Raw genomic sequence first — 7,395 nt, forward strand, 5'->3', positions numbered from 1 at the left:
GATGAGTCCTGAAAGGAGAGCTGACTTCAAAACAGGAGGGGCTAGATTAAACCAAGCAATTAATAGTTATCCTAATGATAATAAGATCCTGAATATTTCAAAGGAGAATAAGGATGCCATTAGATTAGTGCTTTATAAAGAACCATTGTGTTGTTTCCAGGGAAGGGATGAGGATGAGATTTCCAGGGTGGGATGAGGGTGAGATTGGCAAAATCAGGTCAACGCAGCGAAGAGGCTGACACATCAGCCCAGGAAAGATGAAGGAGGTCTGGCTTAACACAGTGAGTGAGGTTTGAAAAGGAGCAGCTGAGAAGCACAGAGGAGATAGTGGTAGACTCACAGACAGATGGCCTGAGGGAAGTGAGACAGTAGGAAGAGTAATGGATAAGTAACTATGTAGATGGTGTGGCCATGAGCTAAGATGGGTGATTCCACAAGGCAAAGAGATTTAAGTTGGGTCAATGAGGATGGCGTGGTATTAGTTTTCTAGAACTGTCATAGCAAAATGTGACAAAATGGACAGCTTTAAAATATTGAAATGAATTCTATCAGAGTTTTGGAGACTAGGGCCTCAAATTCAGGATGTTGACAGGAATGAGTGGACACTCTCTGTCCATTTTTGGGGGAAATCCTTCCTTGTCTCTTCTAGTTTCTGGCAGCTAGGAGTGTTTGAGTGTTCATTAATATCTAAATGCATCTTCATGTGGTTTCTGTTTCTCCATTTCTAAAATGTTATTCAAAAGATTATTAGAACCCACCTTCATTCAGCTCTGCTGGTGTAGTCTGTAGGGAATTTTGTTACTAACCCAACATATACCAGATATTGTCTATAGATTCAATGCCATTCCAATCAAATTATCAAAAGATTTTGTAGTTGATTCGAATCAGTTGTCAAGCAAATTCTAAACTTTATATTGTTTATTAGAAGTTCAAGATAAAAAATAAAAAAGAAGTTCAAGATTAGCCAAGACTCTTTGGGGGCAGGGAATAGTGAAAATACCCACAATAATTCTCAGGATTTATAATACAGTCCTAGAAAATAAAGTGGTGAGGTCTTGACCCAGGGATGGACAATGGGACAGAATTATGAGCTCCAGATACAGCCAGGTATACATGGGAATTTACCTACGACAGAGAGGACAGTCTGAGTCAGTGGTAAAAGGATAGAGTATGCAATGAATGGCTTATTCACTCAGTGCTGTTGAGTTGATTCTGAATCATAGAGGCTTTAAAAGATACAGTAGAACTGTCCTGTCCAGCTTTAGAGGACATAAATCTTGGCAGGAGTAGACAGCCTCGTCTTTCTCCTGTGGAGTAGCTGTTGGGTTTACACGGCCAACTTTTAAATTAACAGTTATAAACCACTTAGCTCACCATGTCACCACGGGTCCTTCCTATTCATAAACTGAATGAGACTATTAGGTATTTGAGAAAAAAACAACTCTGATGGCATAGTTCTCAATACATCAGGCTGATAACCAAAAAATCCGAGTTGACCACCCATTCTGAGGGAGAAATACGACAGTCTCCTCTATTAGAAATTTACAGCTTCAGACACCTGATAGAAGGTCATTGTGAGTCAGAATTGACATGATGGCAGAGGGATTTCATTTACAGGAGAAAAGAGTACAAAAAAAATAACATTTTACAGGAAACATAAGAAAGCATTTTTTAATGGCGATAAGAGAAAAAAACTAGTTCTCCCTATTTAAAACCCCATAAATCATAAAGTAAATAATAAAACTAACTCAATAAACAAAATTAGCTCAAGGAAAAGAGAACTGAGAAATAGATTTGTAAACTGACATTCATCGCAGCATTGTTTGTTTTGTTTTTTTTTTCTCTTCACTGGCTGTCACTCCTCTGCCATCATCTTCAGAGGAAAGAGGGAGGTGGGGGGGGTGCCCCCGCCGGCCCTGCCCGTCTGCCTCTACCAGACGTCCCTGCGGTGATAGGAGTCGGGGTCGCAGTGCTTTGTGACAACCACTCTGTTGGCGAACTTGCGGCCAGTCAGGCCCTGCGTGGCTTTCTGACAGTCAAACACAGAGGTGAACTCCACAAAGATCTTTCCACAGCCGGACACCTCGACGCTGTCCACAGGCCGCGGGATCTCAATGGACTTGACGAGCCCCTACTTGCTGCACTCGTCACGCACGTCCTTCACGATCTCCTCATACTCCTCGTCGTCCAGCAGCTCCTCGGGCAGCACCATGTTCATGAGGCACAGCACCTCGGTTGGGTGGCCGCCCATCTGCACCTGGGAGCTCATGAGCCCAGGCACCTGCAGCATCACCGGCGTCTGGTTGATGGTGCTCAGCGTGGCATTCTTGGCACCCACACTCGCTCGCTGGACCAACAGCTTCTTGTCCCCTAAATGCATGCTGTTCAATCCTGCGATGGCCTGGTCTGTGTCGTTGATATCCACGTACTCACAGAAGAAGGCTTAGCCTTTGGACAGCCCTGTGGCACGGTCCTTGACCAGGTTGAAGGCCTTGAGAGGCCCAAACGATGTCAGCAATTCCTTTACCCGGTCATCACTCAGGTAGTTGGGTAAGCCCCCGATGAAGAGCTTGTGAGCAGAGTCGGGGACCACAGTGGACACAACTCCAGGCACATAGACAGAGGGGTTTTCTGACATGCCGGGCAGTGGCTGGTAGTCGTGGGGTCTGCGGATCTTCCGCGACTGGCCTTGGAAGATGATGCCATCAAAGGCCATGGCCTGGGTGGTCTCGTCCACCGATCGGAACTCCAAAAAGGCGAAGTTCTTGTCCTGGTTGATCTGCACAGCCAAGACTGGGTTTCCAGGGGCCTGCGTCAGCCCCCCGAGGCGCATCTGGGCGTTGAAGAAGTCCATCATGGCCTCCTCAGTGATGCCAAAGGGGATGTTGCCCACGTATAGACGCCGGGCCTGTCTGGTCATCTGGCTGCCAACCACGGGGACAGGCGTCGAGGTCACAGCCAGACCATCAGGGGTCATGGTGGGGAGGAGGGCGGTGGCTGGAATCTGACCTGCAGCTTGCATGGCCTTGTACTGCATAGAGGTGATGTGCTCGAAACCGGGGGGCGGCATGTCCCAGTACTTGCAGACCTTCTTCTTCTTTTCATGACGGGGGCAGCGAATCAGTCTTAGCGCCTCTGGTCAAAGGTTTGCTGCGTTGCTGCCGGTCCCGAGAGGTGCTGCGCTGGTCCCGGTTGCGCCGGTCGCGGCTCCTCGAACTCGTTCGTCGCAGCATTGTTCACAGTATCAAGAGCATGGAAATAGCTGAAATGCCCAACAACAAATGAGTGGATTGAGAAACTACAGTTATATTCACATGATGGAATACTACACAGCACTCAGTAGCAATGATTTTAAAAAATGTTATATAACATAGGAAAGGCTAGAGAGTATAATGCTGAGTGAACAAACTCAGGTGCATAACAAATACTGTATAAGACCATTATTGTAAAAACAGACAGATAACCAGTGAAAAGGGTATGGATATAAAAAAGGGAAGGAGAGGGGACAAGGATAGCTGAGCGTTGGAGGGGGCATATCAGAGGGTCAAAGAGGTTGAAGGGTGGAGAGAGAGATTGGGAAAAATATACATGAGTGAAACACAATTTAAAAAGTTTTAAAAACTACATAATGTAAAAATGTCTAGAAAAATTAGTAGGGTAACTACAAAATAGGAGATAATTTTAAACTCCTTATGTAAAGAGCTTCTATAAATCAATAAGAAAAGCCAAATAATCTACTATAACAATGGGCAGAATATAGTAGCAAACAATTCTTGGTCAAGAAACTAACTTGTCATCAACTTCTTACCCCTTGCCAAAATGAAAAGATACTCAAGCTCACTTGTTGTTGGGTGCTTTCAAGTCAACTCCTACTCGAAGTGTCCCTATGTACAATACATCAAAGTCTTGCCCCGTCCTTTACCATCTGCACTGTCTCTGCTGTGCTCAAGTCTATTGTTGCAGCCACACTGCCAGTCCACCCTGTTGACGGTCTTCCTTCTTTCTCTAACCCTTTGATAAACTCATAAGTTATCAGAAAATTATAATTAAAACAGCAATGAGGTAACATTTCCCTCCCAAATGACAGGAAACCTTAAACCTGGCAACATGAGGAGAAGTAACAGTGTTATTCAAATTTGGCAGGAGTCAAGAACATCAATGTATACTAGAATTCTGAAGAGAAAATGGGTAATATATACTTGAAATTGTTTTTGTTGTTGTTGTTGCTGACTGCCGTCGAGTTGAGCACAACTCATAGCAACCCTATGAACAAAAGGCCCGAAGCCTTTCTATAACTGTCATCATTTATCATAGTTCATGGAGTTTTGAGAGGTATGTTGTTTAGGAAGTAGATGCCACTCCTCCTTCCATATACTTGAAATTGCACATACATTTTTACCCACAAGTTCCCTTCTAGGTATATACCTCAGGGATGTTCTGATACATAGTCATGGAAATAGTAACACAAAAATGTTGTTATGTGCTGTCAAGTCACCTGCGACTCGTAGAGACCCTATGTACAACAGCTCTGAACCCTGCTATATCCTGAGCCAACCTCACCCTCTCCAACACACCTACCCACATTACCACAGTCAGTTAGTCAATCCATCTCATTGAGGGTCTCCCTCTCCTGTGTTGTCCTTCCATCCTCCCAAGCATAATATCCCTCTCCAAAGACTGGTCCCACCTTGCAACATACCCAAAATATGTCAGACAGAGCCTCAGAATCCTTGCCTCCAAGGAGAAGCCTGGTTTAACCCTCTCCAGGACAAACCAGTTTGTTCTCTTAACAGTCCACGGTATATTCAATATTCTTCTTTAGCACCACAGCTCAAAAGCATCAGTTCTCTATCATCCCTAGTCATTGTCCAGCTCTCTGATGCATATCATGTAATTGCAAAGACCATGGCCTAGATCAAGTGCACATTAGTCTCCAGAATGACATCGCTGCTCTTCAGTACTCTGGAGAGGTCTCTGACAGCAGACTTTCCCAGTGCAATTCATCTTTTGAATTCCTGAATGCCTGGTACCAAGAGTGTTGATTGTGGAGTCAAGCAAACTAAAGCTGTTAGCAATCTTAATTTCTTCACCATCCATCATGATGCTGCCAGTCGGCCCAGTGGTGAGAATCTTTGTTTTCTTAATTCTTGGCTTCAATCCATATTGAAGGCTGCAGTCCTTGATCCTCTTGCAGCTCAGTTTAAGCAAGCAAGGTTGTGTCATTTGTATACAACAGGTTGTTGATGAGTTTTCCTCCAGTCCTGATGCCATATTCTTCCTCATAGAGCCCAGCCTCCCAGATGATCTGTTCCACACTGCAATAGGGGGGGAAAAGGGGGAAATCATCTTGCATATTCATCAAAATAAAATACAAAGAATACTACAGTTGCAAGCAGATGCTAATTATTAGAATGTAGAATGTGAGAAGCATGAATGTAGGAAAACGGAACACTGTTAAAGAAATGGAATGCATAAATATTGATATACCAGCAGGAATGGCATCCACTTCCTAAACAACATGCCTCTGGAAACTCTATGAACTTTGATAAATGGTGGTAGTTATAGAAAGGCTTCAGGCCTATTATTCATAGGGTTGCTATGAGTCGTCCTTGACTCGACGGCAATCAACAACAACAGCAGCAAAAGACATTGATAAAATGAAATGGACTGACATAGAACATTTTGACTCAGACAATCATATGATCTACTATGCAGGAAATGAAAGATGAGAGAAAAAAAGGGATCACATTCACAGTTAAAAAGACCTATTTCTAAATTAATCTTGAAATACAATGTTGTGAGTGACAGCATAATATCCAGACACATATAAGAAATAATTGTTAATATCACTACCATTCAAATTTATGCACCAACAACCAGAGTCAAAGAGGAGGAAATAGATGACTTCTATCAACTGTTGCAATCAGAAATCAATAGAACACACTACTAAAATACATTAGAAATAATGGGTGACTGAAATACAAAAGTTGGGAACAAAAAAGAAGGATCAGTAGTCGGAAAGCATAGACTTGGTGATAGAAATGAGGCTGGAGATAGAATTCTGTATAATCAATGATTTTTTCTTTGCAAATATCTTTTATAAGAAACATAAATGACAACTAAACACATCACCTGATGGCCTATATAGCAATCAGATTGACGACATCTGTGGAAAGAATCACTGAAGAAGTTCAATATCAGCTCTGAGAAGTAGGCCAAGTGATGATTGTGGAACAGACCATCAACTACTCATATGCAAGTTCAAACTAAAGCTAAAGAAAATTAAATCAAATCCATAATAACCAAAATTTGACCTTGAGTCTATTCCACCTGAGCTTAAAACTCACCTCAGGAACAAGTTTGAGGCCTTGAACACTAATGAGCAAAGACCAGATGAGCTTTTGGAGGATATCAAGAATATCATTCATGAAGAATGCAAAAGGTCGTTGCAAAGACAGAGGAAGAAAGGACTGCGATGAATGTCAGTAGAGACTGAATATTGCAGTAGAGCACCGAGAAGCCAAAGCAAAGGGAAGGAATTAGGAAGATAAGGAGTCAAACAGAAGATTTCAAAGGGCATATCACTACAGGAGAAACTAAAAAAAAAAATCATCAGTCAATGTCAAGGTGTCCTACTTTAGATTCCCTGGAAAACTTATTATGAGATTCTGAAGGTTTCATGAAGGGTTTATTGGAAAGCACTCCTTGTAAGAGTGAGAGAAGCTGGACCGGTTGGATCCTAGAAAAGTTGAGCAGAGGTCTCAGTCATCTCATGAGCAGCTCTGAAGTGAGCACAGTTCCCTCCCTTGTCCTGTTTGAGATAAGAACTCTGTGTATTTGTATACTGCCTCCACCTGTCACTGAGTATAGACTGCTCTATATAATCTTGGGCGAGAGCTTCTTCCTGCAGAAGGTGATGGCCAGTGAGGGTTATAATTGCTTTGACATCTTATAGGTTTAATGTCTCTGCTCTAGAGGGAAATTTGGCTATACACTGTAGTATCTGCCATGGAGAGAAAGATATTCATAAGAGTCTTGGAATGTTATTAGAAGTTTTCCATTTGTGTGATGCTGAAAAGGCACCCCCCAGAAGAGGACAGAGCATGTACATCATGCCAAGCTGAAAGCTTTCCCACCTAGGTTATAGGAATATTCTCCACTTATGGTCTTAGAGGATTTTCTATTCACATTCATATCCAACTTCATAGTGAAAGACCACACAACTAAATGACTCTCTTTTCTCACACCAGAGCTTTTTTCTGTCTTCAGCTGACCTGAGAGACTAGTCCCTTTCTCTGAATACTCATTTTTTTTAAAATTTAGGTTGTTTATTTTTCATTTCAATGAACATCTACAGAGATTTTGGGATTCCATTCATTCATTGTTGCACCCTTC

The 7,395-nt window shown here is 42.6% G+C and overlaps 1 pseudogene; it reads right to left on the bottom strand.

Moving 5' to 3' along the window:
- Nucleotides 1–1,930: 1,930 nt before the first annotated feature.
- On the bottom strand, nt 1,931–3,233 carry LOC102844672 (annotated as a pseudogene).
- Between the last annotated feature and the right edge of the window lie 4,162 nt (nt 3,234–7,395).

This window comes from Elephantulus edwardii, unplaced genomic scaffold (assembly GCF_000299155.1).
Source record: "Elephantulus edwardii isolate Elephantulus edwardi_28Jun2011 unplaced genomic scaffold, EleEdw1.0 scaffold00005, whole genome shotgun sequence".
Lineage (NCBI taxonomy): Eukaryota > Metazoa > Chordata > Mammalia > Macroscelidea > Macroscelididae > Elephantulus > Elephantulus edwardii.